This window comes from Camelus dromedarius, chromosome 10 (assembly GCF_036321535.1).
Source record: "Camelus dromedarius isolate mCamDro1 chromosome 10, mCamDro1.pat, whole genome shotgun sequence".
In the NCBI taxonomy this organism is placed as follows: domain Eukaryota; kingdom Metazoa; phylum Chordata; class Mammalia; order Artiodactyla; family Camelidae; genus Camelus; species Camelus dromedarius.
The window spans coordinates 46,264,868-46,280,359 of record NC_087445.1 but is presented as its reverse complement, the minus strand read 5'-3'; the positions used below and the strand labels follow the sequence as shown (position 1 = coordinate 46,280,359).

At 37.8% G+C, this 15,492-nt stretch overlaps 1 long non-coding RNA gene across 2 annotated transcripts; it reads left to right on the top strand.

Moving 5' to 3' along the window:
• LOC135322273 (uncharacterized) lies at positions 1 to 15,483 on the top strand. 2 transcript variants are annotated; one of them, XR_010382714.1, is made up of 4 exons: positions 1 to 1,288; positions 4,242 to 4,391; positions 4,633 to 4,675; positions 15,324 to 15,483. It is a non-coding gene; the product is annotated as an uncharacterized LOC135322273 (long non-coding RNA). The 2 variants fall into 2 exon arrangements; XR_010382713.1 differs by having other exon boundaries at positions 4,633 to 4,679.
• Positions 15,484 to 15,492: the final 9 nt, after the last annotated feature.

The window sequence follows — 15,492 nt, the reverse complement described above, 5'->3', positions numbered from 1 at the left end:
TATTCATATTTTTACATTGTTTAAATAAATGTAGGTTTTTGTAAGGGAGGTAAATGGTTAATATTTTAGCATAAGCCTTTTCTAAACACCATAAACTCTTCTAAATATCATTTTTGATGACTGTGTTATTCTCTGAAGTAGAGTCTCTGAAGTAGTGAATTAGCACTGACTTCTGTGAGCTTCATTTTCAGAAATTCCAGTTGCTTGCTAAACATCCCCAAGCTCGATTTCCCACAGGTATCCCAGGCTTAACATCTTTATAACTTAGGTCATTTTCTTTTTCTGTCCCAACGTGCTCTTCCTGTTGTATTCCCCAAAGCAATTAGTATTGCCTAGTCACCCAGGCAAGAAACATAGGGGCCATTCCACACTGCTCCCTCTTCATCTTTCCTATTAGTCATCAGTCACCAACTTTTGCTAAATAGCTACTGTTTCTCTAATCTATCTCTCTTCCCCATTGCTACTGTCACCCTAGTAGTTCAGGCCCTCATCATTTCTCCTGTAAACTGTGCAGTAGCCTCCTAGCTGATCTCCATTCCTCCAGCTTGGACATCTTAAATCCTTTTCCTTCACTACTGCCAATGCAATCTACCTAAAACAAAAATGTTCATGATACTACCCTCCTTAAAACCCTTCAGCGTGGTCATACTTTCTGCATGGTATAGAGAACCCTCCAGATGCAGATCTTTCTCTACTTCTTTGATTTCTCTTGCCATTACCTGCTGGCATTTGTTATTCTAGTAATAGAGGAATGCTTGTAGTCCCCCATACTGTTCATTGCTTCCATATCTTTGCTTTTCATGATTTTGATTTCTCTGTCTGGATTGCCCTCATCACTTTTTTCCACCTGGCTAATTCTTAATTGTCCTTCTATCTTAATTCAGGCATCATCTCCTCAGGAAATCTACCCTGAAGGTCTAGGTTGGGCTAAATGTCTCTTCTTTATGCTCTACATAGTGATTATCTCTGTCTTTTCGGTTAAAACATCTTTTAAAACACTTTAAATCTATTTACTTTATATATAATGACTTAAAATTTTAATATCAGCAGTCTGAGCATGTCTTATTTTTCAATTTGCAGTCTTTCAAGATTCTTGGTTATGGAGGTCTGTTTCCTTGTATGTTTGATATATGTTTGTAGGAGCTCACATTTGGTTAAACCTTAACTTTGTGAATCCTGAAGGGACTGGATTGAGATGATTTGTCTTGGTTTTTCCTAGGTGCTAAAAGATTCTACCAACCTGGAACTGTTGTTTCTGCTTATTTCTTGGATTGAGATTTCTCAGACTGTGAGTATAGTATAAATTCAAGTCACAGGTCTTTCTGAGCTTCGGGCTATGATTATAAATTATAAGGAAAACTTACTCAAATAAATGTTAGTTTTTCTACTGATTTGCTATTTTGTCTGTTTCTCAAATCTGTCTCTACTCCCCATTCTTAGTGTCACCAGAGACAGATTGTTTTTTGTTGTTGTTATTGCTTCTTGTTTCCAGTATGCAGATTTTTCTGTTCATGTCTTCAAGATATAGCCCTTTTGGTTGCCTGGCTTTATGTGCAGTTCTTAGATTCAGCTCCCCTACTTTGTCAAGTCTAAATACTCTTCCTCAGTGGGGCTGATAACCAGCAAAGCTTTAGGTTTCTGGGTTGGGCATGTTTTTAGGGCAGCCCTGGTGTCTGTGTTGGCTTTCCATCTAATTTTGGCTCTAGAATTTCTTTGTTCCTCCTTTCCTCTCTCCCTGTTTCCCTTCCTCCAATCCCCTTTCTTTTTTTCCCGTCCTTCCTTCCTCCCTGCCTCTTTCTTTTCTTTCTTTCTGTCTTCTTTCCTCCTTCTTTCTTTCTGTCTTCCTTCCTTTTTCTTTCTTTCCCTTTCTTCCTTTCTTTCTTTCTTTCCCTTTCCTTCTTTCTTTCTTTCTTTCTTTCTTTCTTTCTTTCTTTCTTTCTTTCTTTCTTTCTTTCTTTCTTTCTTTCTTTCTTTCTTTCTTTTCTTTCCTGCTTGCTTGCTTGCTTGCTCTCTCTCTCTCTCTTCTTTCTTTTGAGAGCTTCCCTTACTTTCCTGTAAGCTCTGCAATGCCTGTAAAAGTGTATTTGCTCTAGTTTAGCCAGGATTTAGATGTTTCGCAGTAGAAGGGTATTTCATAATATTTAGCCTTGTTAAATTACTAGAAATAGAAATCTTATAAACTTCATTTAAAAAAATTGGATTCTATTTCAAACTTACTTGCAGATTTTTACCATGGAATTGCTGTGAAATACTTGTTTGATTTTTTTTTTTTTGGTCATTAAAAAAATTTCTTTTTTTAAATCAGAGTAATGTATGCACATTGTTTTAAAAGTCAGGTAGTAATTTATGTCTTTTAACAAAAAGCAGGTATTTTTCTCCCACTTTTTTCTACTGCAAGTTGTGCTTTCCAGAGGTAACCACTTTGAGTTCTTTTGGCTATTTTCTTTTTTTTTGTATTGTTGACATCCTTATTTTTAAAAAATATACTTTTACCAATATTTCTTGACTTATTAATTTTAGACAGTATATATTGGTTTCTAACTATGGAAGATGAAGACTAGGCTTTCATAGTCATCTCCATTTTTCTTCCCCCATACTACTAATAGAGTTAAAATTTTTGGTTAAATCAGTATTCAATGTTTTTTTAGACTGTATAAATATAATTTACCGTGTGTCAAACAGTATACCTCTATTGTGTTTCCTTTTTTATACAACTTTTTGTTTTTCCAGTACTAAGTTTTCTCATTATCTGGTTTTCTGTATATCTGTAGTCTCTCTCAAGCCTGCTTATCACATAGCTGAAAATCATCAAATAATCATTTACAGTTCCTTACTTCAAGCTCAATCTCCACTTTCTGGGTCTGTTTGAGGTTTGATTTACCCTGTTCTCTTCTGCAGGTACTTAACTTGGTAGTTACTTTGCTTTGCTAAGTCAGTTACCACTCCTCCATTTGATTTCCATCTGCTACAAGTTTGTTGGCATCTTTTATTTTATTTAAAACTTTTTTTATTTTTAAATTTTTAATTCTTTGTGGAAATCTTTTATATATCCCCTCTCATTCCTGTCATTTTTAATAGTTTATTTTGTTTTTCCTTTGCTTTTAATGGAATTTTGGGTGAGAGAGGAGATAAACAAGTATGTTTGATCCACCATGTTTAACTAGAATGCAAACACTTAATTTTAATTAATTAATTTATTTTTATTGAGGTAACATTGGTTTATAACATTATGTAAGTTTCATGTGTGGAACATTATATTTCTACCTCATGCTCACAATAAAAAATTTAGTTTCTGTTCATCACTGTACAGTTGATCCCCTTTACCCATTTTGCTGTCCTCCCTGCCCCTGACCCTCTGATAACCACTACTGTATTCTTGGCATCTTTGTGTTTATTTTTGTTTGATTTTGTTTGTTCATTTATTTTATTTTTATTTTTAATATTTCACATATGAGTTAAATCATCCTTATTTGACTTTCTCCTTCCAAACACTTTATTTTAAATGTGTGACAGCACATGATCCATTTTCTCATCAATGTTTTAAAGTATGTGTATAGAAATCTCAAGTTTTTAAACAACATTTATAGTTGTTTCTTTATATATTTTTTGACATGTTATAGTTACTGTGCCATTATTGTGCATATAATATTGTGTATAATGTTGTACACTAAAATTCCCTTTGTCAGATGATTTCCTTTATGTTGTGTGAAGGAAATTCACTTGAATGAATCCTCATAGTTGACAACAGAGTGAGACCCAGTGCTTAACGAGATTAATCACCAATGCTGCATAAGTCTGTTGTGAAAAAGTGTGTTTCTGAGTGATAAACACCAAAAAAATACTTGACAGTAGAGAAGAATGAAAAAGCTGTTGGTTGTGTAAAAAATTTTCACAGATAGTAAAATGGACAATATTAAGAGACATTTGACAAATATTTAGAGACATTAAGAACAAATTTTATAAGAAGTTTCCTTTAACAGTCATTTCAACATGTAAGCAATATGAACAAATAATTACTGAGACATCTTTCATCCTTTTTTGGTACTATCTTCAAATCCAGTGTATACTTTACACTTACAGCACATCTCAGTTCAGACTAGCCACACTTCAAAGTGCTTTAGCCACATGTGACTAGTGGCTACCATATGTGACAACATAGGATTAAATTATGAAGACAGTTCAAAATACTTGCAGGAGAACAGTCTTTCAACAACCATTCATCAGTGACCTTACCTTCTCAGGTATCTCTGGATCAAGAGTTTCCTTTGTGATTGAACTGATCTGGAGAGCAATGCTGAAATGCTGCAGTCTAAGCTCTATACCCAGAGGACAAATTCCTATCGAATGGAAAGTTCATGTACCTGTTGGTCTGAGATTGTTTACCCTTTTTGGTAAGGACTACTGACTAAAAATCAATTGAGGATCACATACAGAAAACATTTATTTAATATTTTCAAAGAAGAACAAATAGAAAATACTTCAATTATTTAAAAATGATTTCTGGGTAAGAGCCCAGAATTTCATTAATTCCATGTAGAAAATAATATTATTCATATATAATGAATGTCTGCAAATTGCCTAGAGAGAGAAGAGTAAGAAGTGAGTCCAAACCCCTTCCTTTTTTGTTTTCAGCATCAGTGCAGAGGGAAGAAGAGGAACAGAGAGGGAGCATTTGGTAGGTAAGGGTTAAACCTCAGTGTCTCCTTTCCATGAGACCCAGGTCCACATCCACAGTCTCTAAGGGCATCAGCCACTGGAGCTCATCCCTCTTAGAAAACAAAGGCCTCAGCAGGGAGAGTCAGAGGAAGGAGTCAGATCCAAGAACGCTTCCCCAGTCCCCTGCTCGGCCCATCCACAGGAGTGAAAGAACGGTGGAGCTGGCCAGTGGGTCTTGCCCACCAGGTGGCAGTGTGAGACACGGTGGAACAGATATCTGGAGGCCGAACTTTTGGGTCCTGATTTGGGACAAACTGTTTCACGTTTTTAAGGTTCAGATTCCTCCTTGAGATACACCTGACCTTCATCCCTCACAGCGTGGTTATGAGGATCAGATGGAATAAAGTATAAAACACTATTCCAGACTTTAGCCTGTCTGTTGTCAGTGACTATTTGACCGTGTGTACTAATGCTTAGGGTCTTAGAGTCTAGTCTCCCAAGGGCCTTCCCCAGAGGACAGTTTTGTTCAGCCTCCTATAAGAGCCTTTGCTCCTACCTTCACCGCACGTGACTGAGTCTCCTGGTTTTCCGGCTGGGAGAGCTCGCCAGAAAGGAGCTCATGTAATGTGGGACCTGCTTGCTCTTCGGAAAAGCAAGTATTTAATTAATCTCTTCTCCCTCTTTCCTGTCCTCCTCTTCCTAGCATGGCTTATGTGATTCCAGGCCCCAGTGCAACTGAGGCTGACATGGGAGGATAAACCTACAGGGAAGGGAATGTGAAAGAAAGCCCCTGCTTGCGGAATAAAAGACGTATCATGAAGTCAGTGACGTGGGGAAATGTGACTCCTACCAGGCCTACTGGGCCCTCCTATCCCCATTACGCTCCTGACTGTATTTTGTATGTCCTGTCTTTTGCAGCCAGATGGCATGCTTCTTTTTTTTGGGTAGAGTTGGGGCAGCTTCTTCATGAGAGCTCTTTGTAGCAAGATCCCTACTGGGAGGATCATGAGAAGAGTGACTGTAGAAGTTGATCTTTTGATGTTTGGGGAGGCTGGGGAAGGTGCCCTCTTTGTGTCCCATTGGCTTCCACAGGTTCTGTGCCTGAGCCACTCCTTCTTGCTCTGGCCTCCCCATTCTCACCAGACCCTTTAGAAAACCAATTAAGAGCCCTCTCATACTGTCCTATTTATCACCCAGTCAGCCTGAGGACCTACAGAGGCCCATCTTCCCATGCCATACCTACCTTAGCTTTCTTCATTAGCTTTCTTCCTTTAATTTTACCCCAACATTTTAGTGGGCCCCAGCCTTACGTCACTCTTTTCATTCACATCACTGGCCTTCTTCCTTCCATTAGAAGTCACTCTGCAATTTGCCCCCATATTTTCACTGACCTATTTTTTTCATTCCCTGATAGCTTTATCTCCTCCATCTCTGGAGCTCTCCTTGCCACTGGTCTCTCTCTTTTCCTTTTTATTCACTTAATCTTTGACCCTACCCCTAACTTTCATCTTTGTTCAGGATCTCTGCTACTCCCCTACCTCCCCACAAATTCTCAAGACTGGGTCTCTCTTTATGACCAGTCTTTTTATTACTCTCACCACCATGTGTCTTTTGGCCACCAGCCCTTTTTGCCACTGAATCCCACTTACTTATTGGATTGTCTTTTACCTGTAACATTTGCCTTTGCCCTTCTTCCTTCAGAGCACTCTCAGATCCTATTCTCTAGCTAGACTTTGTGTCTGGACCATTTCACCTCACCTGACTCCACCTTTTCTTAGGATATCAACCTCTTATGCATGGATCCCTCTTACTCATTTTTAAAAATTTCTAAAAATTGAGAAGTAATCCCCATACTTTAGAATTCAGCCCTTTATCTATCTATTTATTTATTTATTTTTATTGAATTTTAATTGATTTACAATGTTGTGTTAGTTTCTGGTGTACAGCATAGTGTACATTTAGTTATACATTTATGTATTCTTTTTCATTATAGATTATTACAAGATACTGAATGTAGTTCCTTGTACTATACATTAGGCCCTAGTTGTTTATCTATTTTATATATACTAGTTTGTATCTGCTAATCCCAAACTCCTGGTTTATCCATCTCTCCCCCTTTCCTCTTTGGTAACCATAAGTTTGTTTTCTATGTCTGTGAGTCTCTTTGTTTTGTAAGTAAGTTCATTTGTATCTTTTTTTTAAGATTCATATATAAGTGGTATCATATATTTATCTTTCTCTGTCTGACTTACTTCACTTAGTATGACCATCTCTAGGTCCACCCATGTTGCTGCAAATGGCATTATTTCATTCTTTTTTATGGTTGAGTAGTATTCCATTATCTATCTATCTGTCTGTCTATCTATCTATCTCTATCTATCTACCTATCTACTTATCTATCTATCTTCTTTATCCAAGATATACATCACATCTTCTTTATCCAGTCATCTGTCAATGGACATTTAGGTTGCTTCCATATCTTGGCTATTGTAAATACTGCTGCTGTGAACATTGGGGTACATGTGTCTGTTCAAATTAGAATTTTCTCTAGATAAATGTCCAGGAGTGGGATTGCTGGATTTTGTGGTAGCTCTATTTTAGTTTCTTAAGGAATCTCCATACTATTCTCCATAGTGGCTGCACCAAATTACATTCCCACCAACAATGTAGGAGAGTTCCCTTTTCTCCACACCTTCTCCAGCATTTATCATTTGTGGACTTTTTAATGATGGTTATACTGACCAGTGTGAGGTGATACCTCATTGTAGTTTTGATTTACATTTCTCTGATAGAATTCACCTCTTATAGTATACAATTCAGTAGTTTTTAGGGTATTCTCAAGGTTCTGCAAATCATCACCCTATCTAATTCCAAAACATTTTTATCATCTCAGTAAGAGGTGTGCCCATTAATACACTCCTCATTCCTCTCTTCTCTCAGCCCCTGGCAACCATTAATCTAGTTTCTGGGTAGATTGTCTCTATAGATGTGCCTGTTCTGGATATCTCATATAAATGGAATATATAATTGAACTTTTGCATCTAGCTTATTTCACATAGCATAAGATTTTGAAAGTTTATCCTTGTAGCATGTACCAGTACCTCATTCCTTTTTAATGGCTGAATAATATTCCATTGTATGAATACACCACTTTGTTTTTCAGTTTGTCTGTTGGTGGGCATATGAGTTGTTTTAATCTTTTGGTTATTATGAACAGTGCTGGTATAAACATTTGTGTATAAGTTTTTATGGGAATGTTTTCATTTCTCTTGGGTATGTACCTTGGAGTGAGATTGTTGGGTCTATGATAATTCTGTTTGAATTTTTGAAGAACCACGAAACTATTTTCTAAGTAACTGCACCATTTTACATTTCCCAGCAATGTATAATTGTTCCCTAGTGACTAATGATGTTGACATCTTCTCATGTGTTTTTTTTGCCATTTAAGTATCTTATACTTTGGCAAAATTTCTATTCAAGTCTTTTGCCTATTTTAAAACTGGGTAAGATTGTCTTTTTGTTTTGAGTTATAAGAGTATTTTATATATTCCGGATACCAAACCCTTATAAATATATGATTTGCGAATACTTTCTCCCATTCTTTGAGTAATCTTTTCACTCTCTTATAGTGCCCTTTAAAGCACAAAAGTTTTTAATTTTGATGAAGTCCAATTTTTCTATTTTTCCTCTGGTTGCTCACATATTTGGTGTCATATCTAAGAATCCATTGCCAAATACAAGATCATGAAGATTTACTCCTGTGTTTTCCTCTAAAAGTTTTGTGGCTTTAGCTCTTATACCTAGGTCTTTGATCCATTTTTGTGTCATTGTTGTTTCTTTTAAATCAATTAATTTTTATTGAGAGATAATTGACACATAACACTGTATTAGTTTTAGGTGTAGACTTCATTGTTTTTAGTGTGATAAAATACATATAGCATAATATTTTTCATTTTAACCATTTGTAAGTGTACAACTCAGATTTAGGCATTAGATACATTCACAATGTTGTATAATCATCACCACTATCTATTCCTAAAATTTTTTCATCATTCCCAGCATAAATTCTATACCCATTAAATAATAACTCCCTCCCCCAACCCCAGATCCTGGTAACCTCTATTCTCCTTTCTGTCCCTATAGATTTGCCTACTCTAGGTACCTTATGTAAGTGGATTCATACAATATTTGTCCTGCTGTGTCTAGTTAATTTCACTTAGCCTAATGTTTTTCAGATTTATCCATGTTGTAGCATATATAAAAATTTTCACTTCTTGGCTGACTTATATTCCATTGAATGTAAATACTGCATTTTGTTTATCCAGTCATTTGTTGATGGACACTTGGGTTGTTTGCATCTTTGGCTTTTGTGAATAATGCTGCTATGCACGTTGATGTACAAATATATGTTCAAGTTCCTGCTTTCAATTCTTTTGGATATTTGGTAGAATTGCTGGATGATATGGTTGTTCCATTAAACTGTTCTCCACAGTGTCTGCACTATTTTACATTCCCATCAGCAATGCACAAGGGTTCTGATTTCTCCATATCCTTGTAAACACTTCTTATTTTCTGTTTTTTTAATTATAGCCATCTTAATAGGTAGAAGTGGTATCTGACTGTGGTTTTGATTTGCATTTCCCTCTATGCTAATGAAGTTGAGCATCTTTTCATGTGCTTATTGGCTATTTGTGTATCTTCTTTGGAGAAATGTCTATTTAAGTCCTTATGTTTGATTTAGTTTATTTGCTTTTTTTTGTTGAGTTGTTTTTATATTCTAGATACTAATCTCTTATTAGATTTATAATTTGCAAATATTTTCCCATTCTTTTCACTTTCTTGATAGTGTCCTATGATGCATAGAAATTTTTAATTTTTATGAAGTTTAATTATCTATTTTTTTCTCTTGTTTCCTGTACTTTTGGTGTCATACCCATGAAATTGTTTACAAATCCAATGTCATAAAGTTTTTTCCCTGTGTTTTCTCCCTAAAGTTTTATAGTTTTAGCTCTTAAGTTTAGGTCTTTGATCCATTTTGAGTTAATTTTTACATGTAATGTAAATGTTCAGTTTTCTCAGCACCACTTGTTGAAAAGATGGTTCTTTCCCCATTGAATGGTATTGGAACCCTTTTAAAAAATCAATTAACATTATGCATGAGGGTTTATTTTTGGGTTCTTTATTCTATTCCATTTGTCTGTATGTTTATCCATATGTTAGTACCATATTGTTTTAATTAGTGTAGTTTTGTGGTAAGTTTTGAAGTCAGAAAGTGTGAGTCCTTCTACTTTATTCTCTTTCAAGATTGTTCTGGCTACTGGGGACTCCTTGCAATTCCATGTGATTTTGAGGTTGGATTTTTCCATTTCTGCAAAACAGGTAGTTGGAATTTTGACAGGAATTGTGTTTAATCTGTAGATCACTTCGGGTAATAATGACATCTTAACAACGTTAAGTCTTCCTATCTATGGACACAGGATGTCTTTCCATTTATGTAGCCCTTCTTTAATTTCTTTCAGCAATATTTTATAGTTTTCACCATACAAGTTCTTTACTTCCTTGGTTAGATTTATTCCTAAGTATGTGATATTTTTATATTCTATTATAAATGGAATTGCTTTCATAATTTCCTTGTTGGATTGTCATTTGTGGTGCATAGAGAAACACAACTGATTTTTGTGTGTTAATCTTGTACCCCGCAACTTTGTTGAATTCATTTATTAGCTCTACTAGCTTTCTTGTGGTTTCTTTGGGATTTTCTATATATAAGATCATATCATCTGTGAATATAAATAGTTTCACCATTTCCTTTTCAATTTGGATAACTTCTATTTATTTTTCTTATCTAAGAGCTCTGGTTAGAACTTCCAGTACAGTGTTGCATAGCAGTAGTAAAAGTGAGCATCTTTGGCTTCTTTCTGATCTTAGGGGAAATACTTTCAGTCTTTCACCATAGTATGATGCTAGCTGTGAGTTTAAAAATAAATGCTCATTGTCTTATTGAGGAACTTTTCTTCTATTTCTTATTTCTGAGTTTGTAGCATGAAAAGTTTGGATTTTGTCATATGTTTTTTTCTGTGTCAATGAGATGATCATGTGTTTTTTCCCCTTTATTCTATTAGTATGATGCATTACATTGATTGATTTTCTTATGTTGAACTGCCTTTGTATTCCTGGAATAAATCCCACTTAGTTATGGTGAATAATTCTTTCAATATGCTGTTGAGTTCAATTTGCTAATATTTTGTTAAGGATTTTTGCCTCTATTTTCATAATGAATGTTGGGTTGTAATTTTCCTTTCTAAGAAAAGGTCCCACAGGTCTCCTGGGCTCTGTTAATTTTTCTTCGTTACTTTTCCTTTCTGTTCTTCACATTATGTAATCTCAATTGACTTATCTTCAGATTCACTGATTTTTCTTCCACCTGCTCAGATCTGTTTTTGAGTTCCTATTGAAAATTTCATTTCAGTTATTGTACTTTTCAACTTTAGAGTTTCTATTTGGTTGTATTTAAAAGGTAGTTCCTATCTCCTATTTATTTGATGACCTATTTTTTTATCTTTGTTAGTTTTTTTAAAGACATAGTTTTCTTTACATCTTTGAACATATTTTGAATGGCTGATTTAAAGTCTTTGGTAAATCCAGTATATGTGCTTCCTCAGGGTTTCTTTTTATTGATAGTTGTTTTTTCCCCTGCATATGCATATGGGACAAACTTTTTTGTTTCTTTGCATGTTTTATAGTTTTTATTGGGAATCAGACATTTAAAATAATATAACATGGGGACTTTAGAAATCATAGTCTCTCCAGAGTTTGTTGTTTTTGTTGCCATTTTGTTGTTTGCATAATGACTTTTCCTGAACTAATTCTGTAAGATCTATATTCTTTGTTGTTTGTGGCCACTAGGTCTCTGCTTGGTTAGCTTAGTGGCCAGTTAGTGATTGGACAGAGGTTTTGTTAGATCATTAGAACCAGTGAGTCTCCCTGTCTTTGCTGAGAGGATGGATGGATTTATTTATTTATTTATTTATTCGTTCATTCATTCATTCATTTCTTCTGGGACTATTTTAGAGTCATTTGCTGACATGCAGGAAACCAAAGCTCCCAACCACTGTGGAACACTGAGATGACAAATGACATCAACTGCACAGTTTTCAGCAGCTCCTACATCCTTAAAACTGGGGGGACCATTTGTAGCACAAATGGAGCCAGCTCTTCTAGGGTCTCCCCTCTCTGCACAGTGAGTCCCTTGTGGCTACTGTCCTGGTTTGTGGTGGTTGTTCCCCACTGGAGTCTCCCTTTGTTTTATTCAGTGGTATCTCCAGTGCCTTTTCCTCTATCCCCCAAGTTTAAATGCAGGCTAAATATTTCCACTGCTTCCCCAGCTCTGAACCTTGTTTTGTTCTCAGCCCCTGCCTCAGACCTACCTTCAATCCTTGCTCCCACTCTTACTAGCTTCTTCTCCACCCCAGATTAGGGCTTTTGGAGTATCCTTACCTTGGACCAAGCATGAGGTACAGTCTCTCACTCCAGTTGAACTTTAATACATGTTACAGAAGCAGATTGAAAATTTGTGTGTTTGAACTTTTTTCAGTATAGCCTGGCATCCCAGCCCTATGTTCCAGTTTCCATTTTTTTGTAGAGAATTTGCCATAAGCAATAATATTTGGAAAGCATCACCTTTGAAAGACTTCTATGTAACACTAGTGGGTCCTGGCCTGCAGGATCCAAGGGTCTCTGGCACTGATGCTGCCTCAGGGCAACTAAAAGGTAAATCTCAGCTAAGGAATGATCATAGACTTTCATAGCCCTCCGTGTTTATGGGCCAGAAACAGCAATGATCTAAGAATAATTGGATTGTGGTACCCAGATAGTTTCTATGTGAACGGCCCAGCAAAATTCCAGTTAGAGAATGACTTGGGAAGAGTATGGGACATAGCCTGAGAAATGGCCACAAAAGTAAACTGTCAAGAAATCCAGAAAGCAACCCAGTGAAGGTTTTGGAGGATAATTCTACAGAGGAGATAAAAAGTGATTTGTTGAGTCACTCTGGGAATGGATCAGAAAATGACTTACCAATGTGTTCAAAAGAGAACCTAGACTAGAAGCAACTAGAAAATGCCCTGAAGGTTTACTTGGACAAGAAGCTGGGGTAGACTTCTTAGACTCGGATCTCAATAGATATGGATTGTTCATGGCATGCTGCCAAGTATACATTGCTCCCTCCTGGAAAGTCCTATAGCCCCTTGGAAACTGGATATTTGGTACCCTCAAAGAATCAAGAACACTGCCTGAATACCTCTTGGAAGCTTTCCTTCCTTGGTCTAGGCATTAGACAGGCACTAGAAAGCCCAGATTATATGGTTTTGGGTGTGGTAGAGGTAATCTTACCTCTCAAGGTCCTTGAATCTATAAAACTGTTTAGTTGATAGAGACTCAGTCATGGCCCCTTTCTCAGTCCATCTTTCTCTCTTAGTCACCCATTGTTTCAAGGATGGCTAAGCTGAGGTTGCCTAGTTCTTTGAGAGAAACCCTTAGCTAGATTGAGAGACAGGCTGATCATTGTCCCCATCCTGGATAGTCCTCTCCCTGTCCCTCAGCTGTGAGCAAGGAAGGCGAGAGGGCCCTGAGATTTTGGTCATGGTTCACACAGGACCTTCAGTCTGAGATGAACAGACAAACTTTCTAGCTTCTCATACCCATCATCATGAACAAATTGTGGCAGAGCAGGAGTGTATAGGGGACAGGAGAGGTAGACCATAGTCACTCCAAGTCAAGCAATGGCAGGACATGACCCAAGGGATGAGAGTGGAGTTGTGTCCCAACAGAATCCAGTTATGGAGAAGCAGTGCCCCAGAGGCAGAGAATAAAGAGGAGAGTGTCTGGAGGGGATCACCACAGGGGAGAGCATCTTCTTGGAGTTTCCGCTTTAGGAAAAAGATGTTGGAGATTAATTTAGGGATTCCTTCAAAAGCCAAAGAGCCCAGGGAGATAGAGAATTACAAGAAAACTCCAACTGCTAAGCTACAATTGGTAGATGTTCTTAGAGTCAGTTAGCTGGGAGATGCCCAGAAGCTAAATGTCTGTCTGAGTGGTCAAGGGGCTCCAGTGACCAAGGAGTCCTCCACAACGAAGAGTTCTGGTTGCCCAAGATTCGGGATGGACAAGCCTTAAAGAATACATTACTGTCATATAAATGAGCAAATGATTGTCATAATACTGTCATATAAAATTACTCCCCACCACAAACACAACTACTATAAAAGGATTCAGGGGCTTGATCAAAGTGATATAACCCAGTAAGACTCCATTCCCTGGGACCTGGCTGAATTAGTCTTTTCCCCAATTTCTTTACTCCTATGATTTTTATACAGCTGTGTGTGTGTGTGTGTGTGTGTGTGTGTGTGTGTGTGTGTGTGTGTGTATGTGTTTATGGTTACACAGGTATTAAAGTACCACAAATATCCCATGTAACCTCCATGAATGGGAAGGCTCAGAATGTAGGTAGAGCTTCTGAGCCAGCTTCAGTGCTTTCTCATTGAAGTGCCCTTGTCCTCAGATAGCCTAGCCTCTAAGATTTCATAGTCTATCCCCAAAGAGTACTCAGTGGGGACATGACATTTTCCCAGGTCCCAGACCCTCTGTGTCTACACAGAGGCCAGAGGGAGCAGTCTGGCCTAGCAGATCTATATCCCAAGGCTTCAGGCTTCAGGGAAGAGCCAGGACAAGAATTTAGCCCCAAGTGAAGAGAGGGACAACCCTAGACCTGCAACAGGGAAGCACTGAGTAGGGGATGCGGGATTAGGGATCTCCCTGCCCAGGCTGGGAGATTAGCAGACATCCTTGTGAACAGAAACCCCTTAGTTTCCGTACTGGAAGGAACAGGCTCCACCCAAAAGTACCTTCAATAAAAGAATGAGCTTTTTTCACTGCTATCGTCCCAGGAAAAGGCAAGGGCAGGAAGATCCCTGTTAAAAGCCTAGACCTTTTCAGCCTCTGTGTGGAGCCCAGGCACAGGTGAAGGCAGAGTTGTCTTCATAACACTGGGGACACTGAAGTTCAGGAGTGCATGGCCGTCATGGGTCTGATCCTGGAAAAGCATTTGGGAGGAAGTCAGCACCAGGAGGAAGTCCAGGTCCATGCAGAGCCTGCAGATGGGCAGTCATGTAACTACAGGGCTCCTCCCTACCCAGATCCAAGGAAGGTGACAAGTGCATCATGCAGTCAGCACACAGGTGCTAAGGACCAGAGTTGTCTCAGCTGGAACAGACAACTCAAAGACCTGGACAGACACACCTGGAAAATTTAGGTTTAAGTATTAGCAATAGTGTTCATGCTCCCCAGGAAGCCTGTGTCTTCAGCAAGTTCCCACCCAATGTGGGCCAAGGATGCCAGGTACCTCTAGCCGCTCTCTCCACTGCCTCAGGCTCTGTCTTTGGGAATGTGTCCCTTCTAGTCACCCAGAAAGTCCTCCACCCCTTCCTAGGAGGAAAATTTTTCTCAAAGGAAAATTACAGTCCATGTAGAGAAAAATCTTGGTTCTCATGCTAGCACATCCTTTGAAGAAGATGGTCTCTATTTCTCATAACCTAGGATATTTATTCTTTCCAAATATTTTTGTTCCTTGTAATAGCTGAGTGATATCTTCTGTTTTTGCTGTGTTTTAGGTATACATTTTGGAAATCCTGGGAATCTGGGCTTAGAGGAAGGAAGGAATCAGCTTCATCTTATATTGAGGACCCGCCTGGGCTTCTCAAAGGTGAGCAAGGCTCAGGAGGGAGGTTGACAGTGGCATTACACATCCGCCCCATCACAGTTTTATTGTTTCTGCTCAGA